Source organism: Schistocerca serialis, chromosome 3 (assembly GCF_023864345.2).
Source record: "Schistocerca serialis cubense isolate TAMUIC-IGC-003099 chromosome 3, iqSchSeri2.2, whole genome shotgun sequence".
In the NCBI taxonomy this organism is placed as follows: Eukaryota; Metazoa; Arthropoda; class Insecta; order Orthoptera; family Acrididae; genus Schistocerca; species Schistocerca serialis.
In genome coordinates this window covers 462,112,404-462,137,263 of record NC_064640.1, presented here as the reverse complement: position 1 = coordinate 462,137,263, position 24,860 = coordinate 462,112,404, and the positions used below count along the sequence as shown (strand labels likewise).

At 42.5% G+C, this 24,860-nt stretch overlaps 1 protein-coding gene across 7 annotated transcripts in view; it reads left to right on the top strand.

Annotated features, from left to right (window-relative positions):
• LOC126470365 (thrombospondin type-1 domain-containing protein 7A-like) overlaps positions 1-24,860 on the top strand; it is a 1,214,159-nt gene that overhangs the window by 114,519 nt on the left and 1,074,780 nt on the right. The gene's annotated exons all lie outside the window — the stretch shown is intronic.

The following is a 24,860-nucleotide window of genomic DNA, read 5'->3' as shown; positions in this document are numbered from 1 at the left end:
GTATGAATGGGGGCAGTTCAAGCAAATTTAAAGTTCCTGATTCGCTTCCAAAATCTGTTTCTCCATTTAGCGATATTTATGCTTAGGGTTTTCCTGTTGAAAATCACAGCATGAAGTTACCTGGGTAGGTAGTGTGCAGTACATCTGGTCAGTAGGCCTTGCAAGTTCGGTGAAATCTCGTCGTCCTAGGGCAGGCGTATACTAGATGCCGCCTAGCATTGCCGGAAAGCGTCAGCGAAGCAAGGATATGTCCCGAATATTTCCTCACACCTTTACATTACACCGTGTATAAATCAATAAAGCCGTCAGATTGTTAAACGCCACGTGGACAGATAAAGAGCCCATTTCACTCAATAAGAGTGAAATATTCACCGCAGCGTGCCTTACTGTGCCAGCACATAAAGTATTGAGTCAACTGTAGTTCTGCCTTTTGGTGAATATTTTACCATTTATGTAAATAACGGTTTTAATTAGAAGAAATACTTTTTTCTGTGAGCCTGTAAAAAGTGAGTCGCGCTGATAGTATAACTGGCAGCATAACTATTTATTTGCTTTTTTTTCTCTGCTATTTTAATTTTTATCTTTTCTCTATTCATATTAACAACGTAGTGGAGTGAACATCGCGTATGAATATGGGGCTAAAACATCATGGGACATGACCTACCAACCTTGTACAACACAATTTTATAAAAAAATTCTCAAGAACTTGTGTGACTTTGTGAGGTGTCATACGTTCCATTTAGAAAGTTATTTGTATTTTTTACATCCCTGCAGTTTTCTTCTACGTTTGCGAATTATTATTGAAAATATCTTGAATACGTGTCGTAGATTAACAACAGTCGGAATTCTTCAAAGCAGTCGCCAAACCAGCTAATGAGTAGGACTGTTCGTCATATTTGTAGCACAGCCTGAAGATATTAAATTCTATTAGTCTTTTCGTTAGCAATTATCCAGTCTCGAACGGGCTGTGGCGTATTCAATATTTGGAATATTTGACACTGCGCAACACAATTACGGAATATCTTTGTTGAAACCTCGTGAGTGTCTCCCATAGGGACTCAAAAGTTTGAAAATTGGCTCAGAGGTGCCTACAACCTCCCTTTGCAATAGTACAAAACGCGTGGCGTCCTACGATGTCGAGCACGGGCTCGGAAACATTTCAGGCATCAGCAAGGTGTCAACACATGCGATAAAGAAAAAGAGTTCAGAAATCCATTTGAGGTGTAATGGCCATTAATGATTCTACATGGCACCAAATTTCACAATTCCGCCCAACGACGTCTTGGACGTGTCACACCCTCTCTCACCCACGTTTCACTCCTTTTGAAGCCTCTGCTATGGAGATCAGAATCGTACTGCCCAGCGTTGAAATCATGCGGTTTTCTTATGGGTGACCGAGGGCAACATTTCAGACACACTACCGCTAAAAAGCGACCCGAAAAAATCTCGGGAGGTGGAATAAAGAGCGTCCTTGAACCACCATTTCCCACACATTCCCACACATTTTCCCATCGAAAATGACAGTTCGCAGTGCGATGAGCAACAGGACGACGTTCTTGACAACGTTCGACACTACTGCCAGGCCGCCGCTAGTGGTCTAATGGCTAGCGTTGCTGCCTCTGGATCACAGCGTCCCGGGTCCGATTCCCGGCCGGATTGGGGATTTTTCTATGCCCTGGGACTGGATGTTTGTGTTATCGTCATCGTCATCATCATCATCATCTTCATCATCATCATTCGTGATGGTGGTTAGATTGGGCTCCATAAAACATTGGAGCGTTAAAAAAAATTGGGACTTTGTACGGGCGCTGATGACCGCGTAGTTAAGCGCTCCACAAACCAAACATCACAAACCAAACATGGACACTGCAGACGCTCCTCACACGATTCACCTTTTCTGTAAGGACACTGTAGGTGATGATGATGATTCGTTTGTGGGGCGCTCAACTGCGTGGTCATAAGCACCCGTACAAATTCGCAGTTTTTTCACGGTCCAATTTCTTTTACAGTCGAATCTAGCAACCGTCACGAATGATGAGAATGACGATGAAATGATGAGGACAACACAAACACCCAGTTCCCGGGCAGAGAAAATCCACAGCCCGGCCGGGAATGGAACCCGGGACGCCGTCATCTAGATGTAGCAACTCTAGCCACTAGACCACGAGCTGCGGACGACACTGAAATGAAATGAGCGTTTGGCGTCATTGGCCGGGAGGCCCCTCGCGGGGCAGGTCCGGCCGCCATACCGCAGGTCTTATTACATTCGGCGCCACATTGGGCGACCTGCACGCCGGATGGGGATGAAATGATGATGAACACAACACAACACCCAGTCCCTGCGCGGAGAAAATCTCCGACCCAGCCGGGAATCGAACCCGGGCCCAGAGGACGGCATTCCGTCACGCTGACCACTCAGCTACTGGGGCGGACCGGACGACACTGTAGGGCTGCTACCTCATTGAAGGTCGTGATCCGAAATAGCAAAGGATGTTTATTCTTTTTCAGCCCTCCTGTTTCGCCCCAAGGGAAAGGGTTGTGTCACTGACGCCCTTTATGCCACGCCCTGAGGTATTTTTCGTGTAGAATCTGAGCGGTGGTGTGTCAAATGGTTTCATCACTTAACCATAAGGAAAACGTGTAATTTCAACGCTGGGCGTCGGGATTCTGACGTACATCACAGAGGCGTCATATGAAGGGGTGAAGTGTGGTTAAGAGGGAGTGTGACGACCTTCCCATCGCGTGACACGTCCACAGTGGCGTTAGGCAGAACTTTGGCGACATTTGGTGGCAATGTGACACCATTAATCCGCCTTACAACTCACATTAACTTCAGAGATCTGACATTTTTGTCGCATGTGTCTACAGATTGCTGTTTGAAGCGCCACCGAAAGACGCCTCGGTTTTGCATCATTACAGGGGAAGGTAGTACGCACCTTCGAGGCAAATTTCAAGCATATGCATCGCAATGGGGAAGAATTACGGAGTTTCAAAAATGGGACACTGTAACTGTGTCGCACAGTACATTTAATTTTACTGCCGGATACCTTTTGTGAGGCAAGAGTTACCCAAAGCAGGGAAGCTGTATGAGCCAACTGTCTGAATTGTGTAAACATATGTTCTGTTCTTGATCGCATGTTAACTCTTCGTATATAGCGTTTTCTCAGGCGTAAATTGGGCACCAACCCAGTATTTGCCTAAATGACTATGGGAAACCGCCTAAATACCACACTCAGGTTAGCCGGTGCCCAAGTCACACGCTTTAAGCAATCGATGCGGGTCTAGTTTATCTTCCTTTCTCCCGAGCTAGAGCGCTGTGGGTTACGCTACACGAATTGGTAAATGAAATCTACATACTAATTTCTGTGTTTTAGTTAAAATTGCATATTCACGGAAAATGTAATTTTTGTTTTTTCCAAATCATATGAGTTGACATTTCGAGATGTTTTCTTAAAGAAATTCGCTTCATATTTCGTTACCCATTCTTGTTTAGTCCTAGATAGTACTCCGACTCCAGTAACATCATCGACGAAGTGAACTTTCGATCCTCTTTTTCATGTAACACGTTCATCTATACTTCCTTACCTACCAGTGCTAGCTGTATTGATAGTAATGTTTTATCCAGCCGTCTGATTAATGCAACAATCTACATCTACATTTACACTCCGCAAGCCACCCAACGGTGTGTGGTGGAGGGCACTTTACGTGCCACTGTCATTACCTCCCTTTCCTGTTCCAGTCGCGTATGGTTCGCGGGAAGAACGACTGTCTGAAAGCCTCCGTGCGCGCTCTAATCTCTCTAATTTTACATTCGTGATCTCCTCGGGAGGTATAAGTAGGGGGAAGCAATATATTCTATACCTCATCCAGAAACGCACCCTCTCGAAACCTGGCGAGCAATCTACACCGCGATGCAGAGCGCCTCTCTTGCAGAGTCTGCCACTTGAGTTTATTAAACATCTCCGTAACGCTATCACGGTTGCCAAATAACCCTTTGACGAAACGCGCCGCTCTTCTTTGGATCTTCTCTATCTCCTCCGTCAAACCGATGTGGTACGGATCCCACACTGATGAGCAATACTCAAGTATAGGTCGAACGAGTGTTTTGTAAGCCACCTCCTTTGTTGATGGACTACATTTTCTAAGCACTCTCCCAATGAATCTCAACCTGGTACTCGCCTTACCAACAATTAATTTTATATGATCATTCCACTTCAAATCGTTCCGCACGCATACTCCCAGATATTTTACAGAAGTAACTGCTACCAGTGTTTGTTCCGCTATCATATAATCATACAATAAAGGATCCTTCTTTCTATGTATTCGTAATACATTACATTTGTCTATGTTAAGGGACAGTTGCCACTCTCTGCACCAAGTCCCTATCCGCTGCAGGTCTTCCTGCATTTCGCTACAATTTTCTAATGCTGCAACTTCTCTGTATACTACAGCATCATCCACGAAAAGCCGCATCGAACTTCCGACACTGTCTACTAGGTCATTTATATATATTGTGAAAAGCAATGGTCCCATAACACTCCCCTGTGGCACGCAAGAGGTTACTTTAACGTCTGTAGACGTCTCTCCATTGATAACAACTTGCTGTGTTCTGTTTGCTAAAAACTCTTCAATCCAGCCACACAGCTGGTCTGATATTCCGTAGGCTCTTACTTTGTTTATCAGGCGACAGTGCGGAACTGTATCGAACGCCTTCCGGAAGTCAAGAAAAGTAGCATCTACCTGGGAGCCTGTATCTAATATTTTCTGGGTCTCATGAACAAATAAAGCGAGTTGGGTCTCACACGATCACTGTTTCCGGAATCCATGTTGATTCCTACATAGTAGATTCTGGGTTTCCAAAAACGACATGATACTCGAGCAAAAAACATGTTCTAAAATTCTACAACAGATCGACGTCAGAGATATAGGTCTATAGTTTTGCGCATCTGCTCGACGACCCTTCTTGAATACTGGGACTACCTGTGCTCTTTTCCAATCATTTGGAACCCTCCGTTTCTCTAGAGACTTGCGGTACACGGCTGTTAGAAGGGGGGAAGTTCTTTCGCGTACTCTGTGTAGAATCGAATTGGTATCCCGTCAGGTCCAGTGGACTTTCCTCTATGGAGTGATTCCAGTTGCTTTTCTATTCCTTGGACACTTATTTCGATGTCAGCCATTTTCTCGTTTGTGCGAGGATTTAGAGAAGGAACTGCAGTGCGGTCTTCCTCTGTGAAACAGCTTTGGGAAAAGGTGTTTAGTATTTCAGCTTTACGCGTGTCATCCTCTGTTTCAATGCCATCATCATCCCGGAGTGTCTGGATATGCTGTTTCGAGCCACTTCCTGATTTAACGTAAGACCAGAACTTCCTAGGATTTTCTCTCAAGTCGGTACATAGAATTTTACTTTCGAATTCACTGAGCGCTTCACGCATAGCCCTCCTTACGCTAACTTTGACATCGTTTAGCTTCTGTTTGTATGAGAGGTTTTGGCTGCGTTTAAACTTGGAGTGAAGCTCTCTTTGCTTTCGCAGTAGTTTCCTAACTTTGTTGTTGTACCACGGTGGGTTTTTCCCGTCCCTCACATTTTTACTCGGCACGTACCTGTCTAAAACGCATTTTACGATTGCCTTGAACTTTTCCCATAAACACTCAACATTGTCAGTGTCGGAACAGAAATTTTCGTTTTGATCTGTTAGGTAGTCTGAAATCTGCCTTCTATTACTCTTGCTAAACAGATAAACCTTCCTCCCTTTTTTTATATTCCTATTAACTTCCATATTCAGGGATGCTGCAACGGCCTTATGATCCCTGATTCCCTGTTCTACACTTAAAGAGTCGAAAAGTTCGGGTCTGTTTGTTATCAGTAGGTCCAAGATGTTATCTCCACAAGTCGGTTCTCTGTTTAATTGCTCGAGGTAATTTTCGGATAGTGCACTCAGTATAATGTCACTCGATGCTCTGTCCCTACCACCCGTCCTAAACATCTGTGTATCCCAGTCTATATCTGGTAAATTGAAATCTCCACCTAAGACTATAACATGCTGAGAAAATTTATGTGAAATGTATTCCAAATTTTCTCTCAGTTGTTCTGCCACTAATGCTGCTGAGTCGGGAGGTCGGTAAAAGGAGCCAATTATTAGCCTAGCTCGGTTGTTGAGTGTAACCTCCACCCATAATAATTCACAGGAAATATCCACTTCTACTTCACTACAGGATAAACTACTACTAACAGCGACGAACACTCCACCACCGGTTGCATGCAATCTATCCTTTCTAAACACCGTCTGTACCTTTGTAAAAATTTCGGCAGAATTTATCTCTGGCTTAAGCCAGCTTTCTGTACCTATAACGATTTCAGCTTCGGTGCTTTCTATCAGCGCTTGAAGTTCTGGTACAATCTTCCCTAGGACCCCACAACGTGTACGGTGTGGGGCATACGAAAGTGTCTCTTCATCCTGCTACTAATATGGATTCACTGGAGTATCATTCACATCATACCCTGCTCTAAAGACACTTTTCTAAAATTAGTCTGGTCGTTCTGTCGTAGATCCTTGAATAATTTTAAGCAGTTCTCCAAAATTTTGAATTCGAAACGAACTTCAGAATGACGGTCTTTTCTCACATTACGCTGTCAGAATTAGTCTTAGCTAATTCTGTTTAAGTTATTTTATCCATGATAGATTTTGTGAACTCTGCTGCAGTTAGTGAATGTTGGTGAACAACGTAACCACTCACAAGTGATTTTAAAATGCTTTTATTTTAGAAGCAGACAGGTTCTAGCCATCCATGTCCACCAAAGAGTTTGGTGCTGTTGATGATATTAGGGTTGTTACCTCTGTATCTAATCATAAGGCAGAGTGGAACCCAATATTGGCTCAAAAAGGGTGAATATGATAAGGTAAAGGAGATACTGGACACAAGAGTCAATGCGAATAAGGAAAGGGAGGTGTGGATTGATAGAGAAATGAAATGTCATTGGACGCCTCACGATAAGGTAACAACTAAACCGGTATGTGAAGGAGCAGGCCATTTCTCACATGTCATGTGTTACTTCACAAAAGTTCCAAAATATTTTATTCCACAGACAGATCTTATAATTCAACTGCCTTCCCACTGAATCTTACCTCCGTAAATATAGAGCATTGGTTCAAATGGCTCTGAACACTATGGGACTCAACTGCTGAGGTCATTAGTCCCCTAGAACTTAGAACTAGTTAAACCTAACTAACCTAAGGACAACACAAACATCCATGCCCGAGGCAGGATTCGAACCTGCGACCGTAGCGGTCTTGCGGTTCCAGACTGCAGCGCCTTTAACCGCACGGCCATTTCGGCTGGCTATAGAGCATTGTTCAAAAATACATTAAAAAGAGATCTCTTCAATTAATATTTACAGGTAAATGGAAGAATGGATTCAATATAAATGAATAAAAAACTATTTGCAACACTGGCCAAAGCTAACTCGGAATTGCAGAAACAATTGATCAGTCAGAGAAGGCTACCTGCCAAAACACGTTTCCCATGAATTCTTTCACTCCATCTTACCGCCATGAATGCAGAGCGATTCTCAAACATACATTAAAATTGGAAACTGCTCAATTCAGATTTACAGATAAACCAAACACAATAGGTTCAATATAACTTAACCTGCAAACCAGGAGGCCGCAACGTCTCAGACGCTACGGTGAAACGGGAAGAGGCTCGCCGCCCGCGCGCACGTACACAACCGACGCGGACAGTCAACGCCAGGTGGCCCGGCGGGTAACGAACACCTCGGAGCAGTGCCTCCAAACGCTATGACCAGCTCGGAAGCCCGAGAAGAAACAAGGAAACATGTAAATCATACGTAATAATCATGTAACAGATGAAAATGCTCAGACCAATACCGAAGTAGAACGTGAGCAGGGCTCGAAGCCTAGACCAAACCTTACGTTTAGCAACCGTAATTTTACCAAGCCGGTTGATCTTACAGTAAGATATAACAATTTAACTTAATAATAACACACAACCCTGAGTCAAATTAATTTACCTGGCTTAGAAGATATCAGCAAATCTTACATCTACGATCGTAATCACATTTGAAATAAATAATAATTTTCCTGAAACGCTAAATCTCACCAGAGTAAAGGAACCAAATTACGCAAAGAGCTAAGTTTCACTGGCCGCTGTGTTTGCTTACCACGGCTGTAGGCAACTTTATAGTTGCAACATCAGTCAGGGAAGCAACAATTTCCATTACAAATCAGACGCAATTTCGGCCTCAGTGGTCATTAACACACGTGGCAGCCTAGAACATACAATATCAGAAGCAGCTGACAAATAAGCAGACATTGAATAAATTGTAACTATAGGAAGGGAAGGATTTCCTGAGACCCTTACAGCCATTTCCCAATCTCTACACCTTGAGTGGCCCAACAGCACAGACCCTGTGACTCCTCTGGTTATTCCTAAGCGCGCCGTGTGCTAAGTATACAGACAAATGAGAATTCTAGTTCTTATACCAAGTACGGTAGTGTATTGTAGTGTTGTATATTAGTGTAGTCCAGGATTATAAATTACAAAATTTGTGAGCCAGGAATTCAGCGTAGTACAGCAGAAGAGTTGGATGTGCCTTCTGGATTTCGTATGAACATACGTGCACTAGATGGCTAAAGGGTTGTAAGTAGATATTTTTATTTCTTTTTTTTTACTTTGTTTTGAAGATTATTATCTTTTATGAAGATATTTTATGTAAATTTTCCTCCCATGAACATCATAATGCTTAGTTACACTAACACATTTGCAGTTATGTTACAATATTATTTACTACATTCATGCCTATTTATGTGCAACATTTGGTCTGGTCTTGTACCTAGATAACAGACTAAAACTAAATAGCAAATAAATTAATAACCTATTCATGCCCACCTTATGTTACCTAACACTTCCAGTTACATAAACGTTTTTAACAGTAACTCATCGTCAGCTCCAGCATTGTACAAGAATATTTACTTATTTAATGCAACGTTTATGTGTTCTTGATGGTGAAAACTGGCCTGCATTTACTTAGATATAAGGTAAAAGAGTTGTATTCACTCACATATGTTCCAGGGGAAGCGCTTCGTCTTACTGTGATGCCTATATCATTCCATGACAAGGCACAAGGTGTTGCACTGTAAAACACCTGCGTACTTTAAACGAATCGCTGTGGCACATAAAACATACTTCAAAAAATCCATTATGTCTGTCTGTGATTTACACATGTGCTTTACACTGGATGTTTTTGTTTGCCAGCCAAAAAGCACCCGCTAAGCAAAGCTATCATAGCAAAGCTGTAAACTAAGCAAGGAGAGCATGCTGAAGACGCAACATGTTATAAATAGAGAAAACAATCACTCCAAGAATGAACTTATTATTTAAGGACTTACGATAAATAGTTTACATGATTTTTAACATGCTGCATCGTCGATATATTCTCTTTGCTTAGTTTATATCTTCGCTGAATGGGAAAAGGTTGGCCTTTGCATTGTAAATAAAAACATCAAGTGTATAGCACATGTGTGAAGCCCATACTGACATGATGCATATTTTGAGGTGTATTTTACGTGCAACAGCGGTTTGTTTAAAATACGTGTGCTGTTTACAATGCAGTACCTTGTACAGTGTCCTGTAAGAATACATGGACCATAGCAAAACGAAGCGCCGTCGAATGTAATACATGTAAGTGCATACAACTTTTTCACCTAATACCTAAACAAATGCAGGAATATAAGCATGTTTTTACCATAGAAACGACATAAAAAGGGCACTAAATATTTAAATAACAGAATGAAAAATCCTCCTACCATAGCACAAAAATGCTAAGATGTCCAGGGCAGAGTTGAGGATGTAAAAGAAGCGCGCTAACTTTTCGAGCTGTCTGGCAGCTTCAAAGAAATTTAAATCAAAACATCCTGACACATTCGCGCATTCATACCCGTTAGTATTAGTACGCATGTCATGTAATATAATGCATCGTATCAATTAAATGGCACAACGTGTTAAATGGCACAACGTGTTAAATGGCACAACGTGTTAAATGGCACAACGTGTTATAAAATTTAGTACCCTCTCTATTGTAAATGCGTCCCACTCTCCATAAACATAAAAAGTTTTGTCTATTTGTTCTTACACCACTCATCACACATGTAATGGAGGATGGGTTTTGTAGAGAAACGGTCTCCTCGGAGGAAAATCGACAATCTCCACCCTGAAATTAAAAATTGTTTTACCGTCCTCGAAGGAACAAATTCTGCCCTGCCATTTTTCCCCCAGGAAAACCTTTTTCAGTAATTACATGTATGCTATTCAACCATATGATATATATTGTTTGCTATGGCTGGCGAATCTTCTGGATTTTGTGCGCAGGATCAGGGTCTTTAGCAAATCAATTGCAATGTGCGGGTGTACCAACACCTTGCAGCTGAGAGAGCTGACTGCGATGGGGAAGCTGGGCTAACACGTAAAAAAGCTCGAATATGTCAGGATTTTTTGATTTAAATGTCTCTGAAGCTGCTAGATAAGTCTAAAAGCTAGTACCCTTCTTTTAGATTCCTAGCTCTGTCCAGGACGTGTTCACCTTTTGGAGCAGTTTTCATTCTGATTCCCAACTTATATTCGGCCGCGAAATGTTACAACAGCCAATCGAATTAAACACGATATGACTGTCCGAAATAAGCAGAAGAACTGAGAAAGAATGCATGCGTGCCAAAATACTATCAACTTTTATATCCTGTTCGAAAATTGACGAAATTCACCAACAGACAGAGTTGCAGCTAGCCGTGCTGGCCATGCGGTTCTAGGCGCTACAGTCTGGAACTGAGCGACCGCTACGGTCGCAGGCTCGAATCCTGCCTCGGGCATTGATGTGTGTGATGTCCTTAGGTTAGTTAGGTTTAATTAATTCTAAGTTCTAGGCGACTGATGACCTCAGAAGTTAAGTCGCATAGTGCTCAGAGCCTGCCATTCGAAAATAAGTTTTCTACAATGTAGCATTTTACTTGCGTTTTATGCGAATATTTAGACCGATATATTGTGACAACGGATAAAGCTTCCACAAAACAACAGGACGGTTACTAATTACATGTATTTGTCTATTTTAGTACGAATTTTTAACCGATTTGCACAAGTCTGAAACGTAGAAGTGGCGCGCGGAAAAAACGTGTTTTTTGCACGTAAAATCCGAATGAAGCTAAATTTTTGAAAGCAACTTTTCAGTTTCACCGAAAGAATGTATTATTTGTTTATTTGATTCACTTTAAACCGTTTCCACGCAGAACGAATTTTACGTGTTACCTTTAGCTCGAATTTAAACCATGGTATCTCGACAACGGACAAGGATTATTCGATAAAAAAATTCGTATTGACTTTATCGATTTATCAACATTCGTACAAAGTTTGAACCAATTCGTTCAGGTTTAAAGTATAGAAGGAGCGCGCTTCAATAACCTCCAAATAAAACGAGTTTTTACATGTTTTTGTACCTAAAATCCGAACGGAGTACACAAAAATGGTGCCATTCGCTGAGCATTAGCTTCAGCCCAATTAAAATCTTTTAAAAGATGAATTAATCGAACAGCACAGTTTGCCTGGGCTCCAGCTCCGGCTCCTCGTTCAAACTATGCTTAATATATTGTATCATAGCTACAGTAAGACAGATGTTCGAATGGCTATACAAATGGCCGCTAGTCCAGGGTGTACCAAAAACTTTGTACACCATATTTCTATCTCATATAGGAACCGAGCAACAAGATCCCCCCCCCCCCCCCCCCCCCGGCACCGTCATTACCAAACCGCGATTATGTGCGCGGCCTTTTTTTCGGAGATATTTGTTACAGCGCCTCCACACTGTAGCGATTCTTGTGCAAGTGCTGGAGCTGATGACAAGCTACTGCTGAAAGCATTTATGTTAGCCGTAAGGAACTAAGCATGAATGCCTGAAACCACTCATGGCACTAAAATAAAAGCATTTTAAATATGTTTATGACATTTTGCATTATTCACCAAATTTTATTTATGACTTACAAGTTCAGTTACAAGAAGTATTTCGAAAAACATAAAACTACGAGTTATATTTCAGATTTCAGGAGGAAAGCTAGAGTGCTGCAGTGCAACGCAGAGTGTGACAGCGTCATCTCATAGCTAAGGTAGCTATCAGATCAGCAGCCGGCTTTGAGTTCAATTACTTCCAGGAACCTTTATATTTGATTGGTCCTGATAATGGAACAGCTGTCAAAAGGAGTAGAACGGTCAACAGGAGATTGACCCAGTTATACAGAGCATGCAGTACTCATTACCGTCAAGGTATTATCCAGAAACAGAAGTTTCATCTCGGTAAATTCTGATTTTCAGATATTACAGCTAATATACTTCGCGCCTATAAGTGGCCATATTCGTGTAGAGTATTTGCAAGTTTTTAATTGACATTGTATCAACCACATCTATCCATCGAATTGTATAGAGTGGGTTACAAATAATGTCATTATCTCACGATTTTGATGCTGACATCTCGAGGTGTGGCTGTTCAGTCTGAAGTTTTTCTTCGAACAGTTTAGACGCTACACAGTGGCGGAAAGGGCCAAATACTCTTCTGCTTACTTAATCTACCAGTCACAAAAATTTTTCTTACCTTACCATCAGTGTCAAATGTCGCCATCGGTATAAAGCGAAAATCTCAGAGGAACAACGAATAAAATAAAATTTTGTCTACTTCAAACGCTACCGTAACGCAATGATCACGATTAACGTTTTTTGTTTTCAAATCATGTGCTTTGCCTCCTTATCCTTTAGTAACACGATATGTGTAGCGGTCTGTGTACCCTCCCACTGGTAAAGACCTTGCTACACGCTGCTGGCGCAAATCAAATTTTAGAACAGCGTTGTGTTATTCACGTCAAGTCGAGGACGAGGGCCGAAATGGCCCGCAGCACTTTCAAACAATGGTTGAATGTGAAACGGAAAGCTAACCTGAACTCTCCGCAGCAAAACAAAAGTTCGGTGTACAGTTGCCTGTACCTCGGCTTTCAAAATTCATTAGCCCAGCGATGCCCTGCACTCTAGCCACCGATCGTTACTCTGATTCGTCCAGTGTTAATGCGGTACGAAGAGAGCTATTCGAGACTCCAAGTCTGGTCAGTCTGGGCATTCAAATTTGATCTTGTTGCAGAGTACAGGCTGATATTTCTCACGTTACTCTGTATTTCAAATTTACGAACATGTTAATCTCTTTTATATGTTCCTAGGCAGCGACAGCATCGCTTGGTCTATTTTCTGATTTAATTTAGACTAGACATAATATTATGAACAAACTTGCACTCGTTTAAGACAAATTACCTTCGGAAATCTGCCACATCAAACATTACACCTCTCAGTGCCATTAATGCGACCACTATCTATGTTCGACGTCAGCGTGCAACAACCACTCACAGACAGCAGGTGGCAGTCCTAACAAGTCGAGGGTATACAATGCTCATCCAGTGGATATGGCAATGAGTGTAGACGTCGTAATGCGAGAGACGGTTGTAGAGATGTGTACGGGCGAGTACACGCCCAAATGTTGAGCAACTGACCGCTCAGGCGAACTAAGGAGTTACCACGAATGTCTCCACAACGACAGTTCAGCGAAAGTCGCTGCATATGCGCCTACACACTAGGCGAATTGTTCATGCATCCATACTGACTGCTGTTCATCGGCTATGAAGTCTAGAATTTGCACGCCAGCACTCCAACTTGACGTCCATTAAGTGGCGACAGTTGGCCTTTTCAGACGAATATCGGTCTAAGACGGAGAAAGGTTTTTTTTGGACTAGGGAATATTTTATTGGCAGTCCCTTGGTGATCTCGTCATTATGGAAGGCACAATGGATCAACACAAGTATACATACACTCCTGGAAATTGAAATAAGAACACCGTGAATTCATTGTCCCAGGAAGGGGAAACTTTATTGACACATTCCTGGGGTCAGATACATCACATGATCACACTGACAGAACCACAGGCACATAGACACAGGCAACAGAGCATGCACAATGTCGGCAATAGTACAGTGTATATCCACCTTTCGCAGCAATGCAGGCTGCTATTCTCCCATGCAGACGATCGTAGAGATGCTGGATGTAGTCGTGTGGAACGGCTTGCCATGCCATTTCCACCTGGCGCCTCAGTTGGACCAGCGTTCGTGCTGGACGTGCAGACCGCGTGAGACGACGCTTCATCCAGTCCCAAACATGCTCAATGGGGGACAGATCCGGAGATCTTGCTGGCCAGGGTAATTGACGTACACCTTCTAGAGCACATTGGGTGGCACGGGATACATGCGGACGTGCATTGTCCTGTTGGAACAGCAAGTTCCCTTGCCGGTCTAGGAAAGGTAGAACGATGGGTTCGATGACGGTTTGGATGTACCGTGCACTATTCAGTGTCCCCTCGAAGATCACCAGTGGTGTACGGCCAGTGTAGGAGATCGCTCCCCACACCATGATGCCGGGTGTTGGCCCTGTGTGCCTCCGTCGTATGCAGTCCTGATTGTGGCGCTCACCTGCACGGCGCCAAACACGCATACGACCATCATTGGCACCAAGGCAGAAGCGACTCTTATCGCTGAAGACGACACGTCTCCATTCGTCCCTACATTCACGCCTGTCGCGACACCACTGGAGGCGGGCTGCACGATGTTGGGGCGTGAGCGGAAGACGGCCTAACGGTGTGCGGGACCGCAGCCCAGCTTCATGGAGACGGTTGCGAATGGTCCTCGCCGATACCCCAGGAGCAACAGTGTCCCTAATTTGCTGGGAAGTGGCGGTGCGGTCCCGTACGGCACTGCGTAGGATCCTACGGTCTTGGCGTGCATCCGTGAGTCGCTGCGGTCCGGTCCCAGGTCGACGGGCACGTGCACCTTCCGCCGACCACTGGCGACAACATCGATGTACTGTGGAGACCTCACGCCCCACGTGTTGAGCAATTCGGCGGTACGTCCACCCGGCCTCCCGCATGCCCACTATACGCCCTCGCTCAAAGTCCGTCAACTGCACGTACGGTTCACGTCCACGCTGTCGCGACATGCTACCAGTGTTAAAGACTGCGATGGAGCTCCGTATGCCACGGCAAACTGGCTGACACTGACGGCGGCGGTGCACAAATGCTGCGCAGCTAGCGCCATTCGACGGCCAACACCGCGGTTCCTGGTGTGTCCGCTGTGCCGTGCGTGTGATCATTGCTTGTACAGCCCTCTCGCAGTGTCCGGAGCAAGTATGGTGGGTCTGACACACCGGTGTCAATGTGTTCTTTTTTCCGTTTCCAGGAGTGTAGATTCTTTCGGATCATGTTCATCCCTAGAGGCAGTTTTGTTTTCCTCAGCAATATGTCATCTACGAGCTGGACTCTGGAACACGTCACACAACTTGCGGTGTACGTGTGTGGTTCGAAGAGCACCAGGATAAGTTTACCGTACTCGTCTGCCCACCAAATACCCCGGTTTACAACCCAATCGACAATCTGTGGGACCACTCTGTCGGACTGTTCGCACCGTGGATCCTCAACCGAGAAATTTACCGCCCTTCGTACTGCAGTCGGTAAGGCCCCACATCCCCATCGGTACCTTCCAGAACCTCACCGACTCTCTTGCTGCACGTCTCGCAGCTGATCGCGCCTTAAAATGTCGTTATTCAGGCTTCTGGCAGGAGATCACGTTAATGGGACTCAATAGTGCAGAAGTGTAATAATACGACAGAATGCTGACTTTTGCCTCGTTTTCTCTCGTTTCCTGTTTTCCTCAAGCGCCTGTCCATTCGGACTTTGTAACGTATTTGAACCAATAAAACACAAATATAACAAACAAAAGACGTTTTGCTCCGCCACTGTCTGGGCCGCCAGCCGGGGTGGAGGAGCGATTCTAGGCGCTACAGCCTGGAACAGCGCTACCACTACGGTCGCAGGTTCGAATCCTGCCTCGGGTATGGCTGTGTGTGATGTTCTTAGGTTAGTTAGGTTTAAGTAGTTCTGATTTCCAGGGGACTGATGACTTCAGAAGTTAAGTCCCATAGTGCTCAGAGCCACTTAAACCATTTTTGAACTGTCTGGGCCTGATGACTTTTGGATTGTGATATGGGAAACAATGGGTTCTACACTTCATCATCTACCAATTTTGTATGAGGATACCTCATCAACAGTAGAAACATTTTGGTCTGTCACCGTCGTAGCCAGTTGTGTTTCAATGACCCTAAGTCTTTCTGACGCTCTTCAGTTTTTCAGTACTCTTTTGGAATACAACTATGATGACAGCTTATAGCAGCTACACATTTTCGAATAAATCGAGTAAGATCCTTAACTCAATCTATAGTAATACAACGCGTAACAGGATCATATCAGTGGATATACTTTGAATGCGAACTACATTGTCAGTGGACGTACTTTCAGTGCGAACTACAATAATGTATAGAATTTAATCGTAATAAGAAATGAAGGGAAACGTAAAGGGAAGATAAAAATCACTGTAAATGATCGTCTAGAGCACGCTGCAAACTAGAACTGCTTCGAGAATGACGAAATCCAGTCCATTAGACTCATGTTGTCTCATTCTCGTTGTGAGAAACAGCAGTCTTTAATAGAAACTTATAACGTAGTGGAACAGCTTAGCCATTTAGAGCCATTTAATGATTTCAAGCAAGGTGAATGAATGAAAAATGGAGGCTCGATACAATACTCTCCTAACGTTCTATAATGATATTTTTCCAAAAGTTCCATTTTACGGTAGAGAATCTTTGGCGCCTTATAAGAATGATAGCAGCAGAACTGAAATGGTGTGAATGAGGTTCCTAGAAGCAGTGAAATTTCCAAACTGCGAGATTTACAGGGTGTCCCAGGAGAAATGGTCAACATTCGGTGATATATTAGGAACGATCATTTGAAATATAATAGGAACGACCATTTAAAACAAAATCCTGCGCTTGGACATTGTAATGTAACAGATATGCTGGAGAGCTATCAGACGCCTAAAGCTACTGAAATCATTAAAGTTTTAAGTATTGGCCTAGGCGAGAGCATCTGTCTGGGCCGAGCCCCGTAGCCACGAGGTGCCTCCATGCCGGTGCAGCCGCATTGGCGAGCGACTTGGGAAAACGCAGTAGGCTGGGTTTTACCAGGATATAATGGAGAGAGCTGAGAGCGGCTGGCCTCGGAGCCAGCATGGTCTGAAGAGTATTTGCCTGGTGCATAATGGAATATAGCGATATTTAAATACTACTTAGTTCTGTAATAATAATTCGATGTTTTATAGTAGCGCAAATGAGATCATATCAGCATACTCAAAGCACTGAGTTGCACCTGCTGAGACACTAATAATATAAATATCACAATAGACTACAGAAGTTAGTTGATCACAGTAAATAAATATACTTACAATTATCATTGAAAATTAATAACTGCTGAAAGCATAATGCGGTCTTAATAACAAGGTATTGGACGATAGGTTAACACTCCTGGTACTATCCCTGAAAGATACACATTTATACATACTTTATTTATTGAATTATTATTTTTTATTTTTTTATTATTAAATATGTCAGACCAATATATTCTCCATAGAAAATGAAAACAGTACGGCAATTCATAGTTCTCGCCCTATGTTACCACTGTACAACTATGTAACTTATTAATTGTTTCCTATTTATTGAACTAAAAGGTAAGTTGACCAATATTAAAAATGTTTGTAACTGGAAGGTTAAATAGCCATAAGATTTAATACAATCCCGAAACAGAATGAAAAGACGCATCAGTTGAGCAGGTCAAGTTCACATTTTTGTATCTTTTAAAAATGTATATTCTTTATTATTCGTTATAAGCGCATATGCGCTAATTTCATGTTCAATTACTTACGTCTAAACTTTTATAGCTAGAATATTATGTTTGGCTTCTAAAGAACTGGGAGAAAATGATCTTTCATGTAAACCATAGTCTAATTTTTAACATTACTATTATGCAAAAGGTGGCCCATTTTATTCATTTGAGGTAAATTATTACTACTTTCGGTGAGCGAGCGAAAGTTTTCGTTGGCGCGAAGGGAGGCGCTCGGAGATTATGATTCATGGATTGACTCTTGGCAATCTTCGGAGGAAAGTTGATTTTCGGAACACTTTGTGTCGAGCCGGCATAGGATTCGGTAGTCAAACTTGATTCAGAGGTGTCTTCAGGTAACGCATCGAGTACCTGATAGCATGGTAAAGTGTTGCTTTGTGGGCCGCCAGAAGTCACAATAATACTTTAAAATTCTTTGGTACTTACAAAAATTTCCAAGTCATGTGGTACTTAGACTCTCAGAACTGTCGGGAAACTAAGTATTTTGTCAGCATTACATGATGTGAAACATTGAACATTAACTTATTTCGGTTGCACTTTCCGAGTTAATAATGGATAGAGTACAATAATCTGCTCATAAATTCGCGAACGTTAATATGTTGATTGAGATAATTCAGAGACCCAGTCATAACAAATTGTTCTACCTGGTGTGCAACATATATGGCACAGCAAAATTCCGTCAGACTTCTGGAAGAACATAATTCCAATTCCATAGAAACGTGAGTCTTGGTTGCAAAATATTGACACGAACTCCTAATAGAAGGATGGAAAAACTGGTAGAGGCTGACCATGGGGAATAACAGTTTGGGTTACGGAAAAATTTAGAAACACACGAGGCAGTAGGGCCGCTGATCCTAGAACATATCCGAGATTCCTAGAAGATAGAGCGAAGGAAAGTGAACCTACGCTTATACCATTTGTAGATTTACATAACGCTTCTGACAAGGTGTACTGGACTGCAATCTTTGAAATTTTGGTGGTAGCACGGATGAAAAATAGGGATCGAACTTATAAAAAATGGTTCAAATGGCTCTGAGCACAATGGGACTTAACATCTAAGGTCATTAGTCCCCTAGAACTTAGAACTACTTAAACCTAATTAACCAAAGGACGTCACACACATCCATGCCCGAGGTAGGATTCGAACCTGCGACCGTAGCGGTAGCGCGGTTGCAGACTGAAGTGCCTAGAACCGCGAACTTATACAGAAGCCACACTGCAAGTATAAGTCTCAAAGGGAACGAAAGGCAGTCAGTAATTGAGGGGACTGAACAAGGGAGCAGCATATCCCCAATGTTATTCAGTCTATACATTGAGCAAACTGTGAAGGAAACTAAAGGGAATTAAAGTTCAGGAAGAAGACATAAGAATGTTGCGGTTAGCTAATGACACTGTAATTTTGTAAGAGACGCTAAGGATGTGGAAGAGCAGGAGAACGGATTGGATAGTGTCTTGAGAAGAGTTTATGGGGTGAACATCAATAAAAGTATAATAAGGGTAATGGAATGTAGTCGAAGTACATCAAGCGATGCCAAGGGAATTAGATTATGAGACACTAAAAGTAGTATAAGAGTTTTGTTATTTAGGCAGAAAAATAACTGACGGTGCCAGAAGTACGGAAGAAGTGAAATTCAGACTGGTAATTGCATGAAATGCTTTTCTGGAAAAACTGGCATTCGTTAACATCTAATATAACCCTAAATATTAGGAAGTCTTTTTTTCAAGTATTTGGAAGTGAAACGTGTGCAAAACGCAGTTCAGACAAGGGGAAGAGAGAAGCTTTTGAAATTTTCTGCTATACAAGAACGCTGAAGATTAGATGAGTAAATACGATAAGAAACAAATAGAAATGTAGAAAATAGAAATTTAGGTACTATGTGACCAAAAGAAGCGATTGGTTGGTAGGACATATTCTGAGGCATCAATAAATTACTAGTTTGGTAATGGAAAGAAGTGTTGGGAGGGATAAAAACTGTAGAGGGAGATCACAGTTCAAATGCACGTAGGATGCGGTAGTTAGGCAGAGATGAAGAGGCTTCCACAGGGTAGAATAGCGGTTAAGTTGCATCAAACCAGTCTTCGGAGTGAAGACCACAACAACAACAACAACAACAATAGATGAAAAATAGTGCACACTACGTATAAAATATATCATTGTTGTAAATAAATTATAACTTGTAAACACCTGCTTAAAAATCGAAAGTAAAACAAAATATAAGTCTCAATTTTTTGTTGGTGACTACACACTCATTTGTAGTATGTTGTATTATAAATACGATTGTATTTATTTCTCATAAACTAATATTAGCAGGTAATTATTAATTGAAAAAAGGGAGTGGGATATAAATAAATGTTGAGAGCATATTCCATCCCTAAAATTATGTTTTATTATAATTTTAGTTTCCATTTCCCTGATTTGAGCAAAGCGAACTCGAAGGTTCTGTAACTGAAGTCAATTTTAGCAACTGTGTTGTATTCTATCTACGAGATAAGTGAATTCTGTATGTGAAATTAAGTGGGTATTTATATTTAATTTTCTGAAACTACGTTGAAAAACTTCTGGAATAACTAGAATCGCCATAATTATCCTCAAAGCTGCTTCGATGATTGGTTTAACATCTCGTAGCGCATAATCGAGAAACACTTCAGAATATCTAAATTGGAAGCTGCGTCAGTGCTCTTCATCAGGTCTTCCTATTGCAATTTGAAAGCCGATATTTCGTCAACTAGCTCAGTTGTATTGACGTTTCTGCTCTATTTGACACCAAAATCTACTACATGGGTTTTTCAAAATATGATACGGAGCTCTCATTTGAGACGTTACTGACAGGAAAATAAAGTGATATGAAATTGTATGTTACATTGAAGGTCTGACTCTCATCTCACTTATTATTCAGTCAAATAATTCTAAGCAGTCTGTCTTACACAGTTTCAGTCTAGTCCTCATTGGCAGAAATCAGCAAAAATTGGAAAACTCGAGTCAAATAGCATATTTGCATCAGCACCCACTCGTCAGCCTTTGAAATCCTACTGCTCCGCAGTGAATAGCAGCAAAAACTCTGTTGTTGAACATGAGCTAGCAGAGTGGTCGGCAGCGGTATGAACCAAGTGCGCTGTTGACACATGACCCACGTAACGCTGGTTCGGTAGTACTGGAAGTCAGTCATTTCTTTATGCTGATGCTTGGACGAAATGACGCTCTGACAACAGCATGCGTTCACAGTTTCGCGCCGACGGAAGGGCCAGGGTGGGTATATAAACACAAGTACCACTCCACGTTAATTTTTCAACGGTCTTTTTCTTTTTTTGCGTCCCCTATCTGCCTGCGCCCTTGGTGAGGTCCAACATCGTCATGGTCTTGGCCTCCACGCAATGTGCTAAAATCTCTGGTAAACATTCTATGACCAGAAATTCGATGCCTCTCGAAGCGCCGACGGTGTTTTCCGACACCAGCACGAGCACTATAAACTCAGAAGCTGTAAACAAACGTCATATCTGCATTTGTTCAAATGTTCACAAAAAATAATGGTTCAAATGGCTGTGAGCACTACGGGACTTAACTGCTGAGTTCATCAGTCCCCTTGAACTTAGAACTACTTAAACTTAACTGACCTAAGGACATCACACACATCCATGCCCGAGGCAGGATTCGAACCTGCGACCGTAGCGGTAGCTCGGCTCCACACTGTAGAGCCTAGAACCGCTCGGCCACTCCGGCCGGCTGAAATGTTCAAATATGAGTGAATTCCTAAGGGACCAAATTGCTGAGGTCATCCGTCCCTAGACTTACACACTACTTAAACTAACTTATGCTAAGAACAACACTCACACACCCATGCCGGATGGAGGACTCGAGCCTCCGGCGGAAGGGGCCGGCAATTCGTGATATAGCGCCTCTAGCCGCGCGGCTACTACGCGCGGCATACCTGCTCATTCTTCATGAATGTAGGTGTGTGACATCTTAGCCAGCGCATATACAAACACAGTACAGTGATACCTCTCTCTTACACACTCTCAATACCTCGCACTACTTAACTCATAACACATCATGGACACCTACGAGTTCAGCAGGCTAGTTCAGTGGCAGACGGGCTTCCTCAGCAAAGAGGTTGAAAGCAACGGGATTGACTGCGCTGGAATAAAACGTCGAAGAGTTCGAGTCGCTAAGACACATACATGAGCGGCACTAGCCCAAAAACAAATGTGCATTAAATGTGTTCGGTCGCTGGAACGATTAAATGAGCTTTCCTGTCATATCCCTGAATATTAGCACGGGTGGCGTAAAGTAACGTAAGTCGTATGAGCCCCTTTTTGCGTTATGTTAGGTTGTATCTGTGCTATAATGGCCGCTATAAAAAATGGACGTCACAGGTCTTGTGGTGACTACTTTCTTTAATGACGCACCACATTAACCTCGGTTAAGGAGAACACGTCATACGTAGGTAAGGAGTCACATATCTTATCCATAAGACAATTCGCATTGTCTTATGGATAGGACGTCTTACGAATAACATACATTACTCCGTAACCATGTATGATGTGTTCACCTTAACCGAGGTTAATGTGGTTATATGAGCGCGTCATTACAGAAAGTAGTCACCGCGCAACTTGTGACGTCCATGTACTTTTATGGCGCCCCTCATAGCCCTGATACAACCATCAAATTCCTGAATATTAATCATTCCTCTTAAGAAGACATGTAGAAAGTAACAATAGTAAGAGGCATGAACTAGGGGAGATAGAAATAGTAAGAGGCAAAATAAAAAGATGTAAAAAACCCCTTAAAAGGGAGACCTAATGCACGCTTTCACTGGCAACATTTCGGTACTTTAAGCAAATAACTGAGACGAATCGAAAGACGAATAATGAAATGGATCCCATCTGGAAGAGGCAAATTAGTCTATTCAGTAAAGGAAAAGAAGAAGACTTACGATCTATAGCGACGTTTTTAAGTACGAAAAGCCGCAGCCCCACTTAGCGGTTTATTTATTATGATTCTAAATCTTAAGGTGCATACAAGTTTTGCCGTACGTGTGATATTCTTATCGATTTATTTTTTAAACGGAAACCACATAATGAATCCGGTGACCGTGTCTGTAATCACTTTCGACGAAGCTTATCAAGACGAGAGTCCGGAGGAGAGCGCATCAGTTTTCGTCTTTGATCTTATGATTTATCGATAACGTGATTTATGCATAATTATCTTTGGCTTCTGTAGCCCAGTATGTTTATTTTCGTTCTCGATTGACAACTCTCGGCATTTAATTAATATTTATCCCTACGATTTCCAGGCGGTTCTCACACAAGCTGTCAACTCTCAAAGAAAGCGAAGAGTTTCATTTAAGAATGTATACATTGCGGCGAATCCTCCTTTCATCTTTGAGCCTGAGCCGCTTTTATCACAGAATATTACTTTTTCCCTAATACTGACCCTAGTGTTTTAACCATCTTGTAGAACTGCAGTTTCTTGAACCATAATTTCTTCATCTAATCTATTACATTGTTGTAGATACATATCCATATAGGTGCCCGTGAATACGTTCAAACAGTCTGTGTACGGATAGTCTACGTAGGTTATTGTGTAGATACAAATAACTGTTGCTTCAAGATGTCAGCACGAAACATATATTCACTGCTAACGATTCAGGATATATAAAGAGAAAGTCCTGCGTTTTGGCTATAGACGGAAAATCTGGCCCGCCCGACCCCGTGTAATTCTCTACCAACGGTGTCATTAGATGCAGTATGAATGAGCATGTTGTCAGCACTATGCGCTATCGGTCATTGTCGGTTGTCTTGACCTTGGAACCGCCACTAATTGGTGGAGTCACTCCTCAGTCGGTTTCACGAGGCTGACTGCACCCGCATCGGTCATCCCACCAAGGAAATTTTTATCAGTACCGGGAATCGACCCCGGGTCCTCCGCATTGCAGTCAGCCACTATGGTCACTCAGCTACAGAGAGGAAGAATTATGGAGGGTTTATATACGAAATACACGAAATACAACTGATGATTAGGGCACAGATATTAGCACCAAGTTCCTGCTGAACATTCTTCCAGTGTGCAGGGGATCTGATTTGGAGATGGAAACGAGTGAACATATTCAAACATACCCTTTCTTCAACTGTCGGTTCTTATCTCTTTCATCACTTCGCGCGGCAGAACTTCTTTCTAGAAGAGCTGATAGTGTCCTCTATCTCATTTTATCTTGGGCTAATGTTATCTGTGCATTAATGCTTCACTCAGCAACGTCAGTGACATGCTTTACATATTCCAATATTTTTCTGCCATTTCTACACATTATCATGGCACCTACTCTCATGTGGTTTAGTACGTCTTCCATAAACCGTAGTTTATCGCCGCTAGATTTTTTTTTGTTTCACCCTGCTATGAGGCACATAAGTCATGGCTCTACATCTTCACCTCTGCTCACTGCACGTAACTGGATGTAGAGAATATCACAGCAGTCGAACACCGCCACTGGATGTTCAAAGGGTGGTAAAAGGTCATCTAGACAGATGTGTCGCTGTACTCGCTGATGCACCTCAACAACAGATGTGTCGCTGCACTCAGTGATGCACATGTAAACCAGATTTTGTGTGTTTTGTAATACGCATGCGCTGATGCATTCCGATTGTACCCTTGGCGCCGTTCATTTGGTCAAATGAGATCCATGACGAGTCTCACATGGTCTCATTCTGTCAAACGAAACTGGAATCTACTGTCCTATCAAATGCATCTGTTGCTTTGCTAACGGCACCCCTCACTCAGGTGACAAGTACATTCAGCAAGACAACGTAACATCCGAGTACTCGGGAGCTGTGCCTGAAAGGGCACAGGAATCTCTTTTGTCACCAAATACACTTGGCATCCAACATAAAGGTGACAGGAAAGGAACCACTTATCGCATAAAGTAGTATTTGTATTTGCGGTGGTTTTCTGAGAACATAACGACTGATCAGCTTCGTACAGGGCAAATTAGGTTTGAAC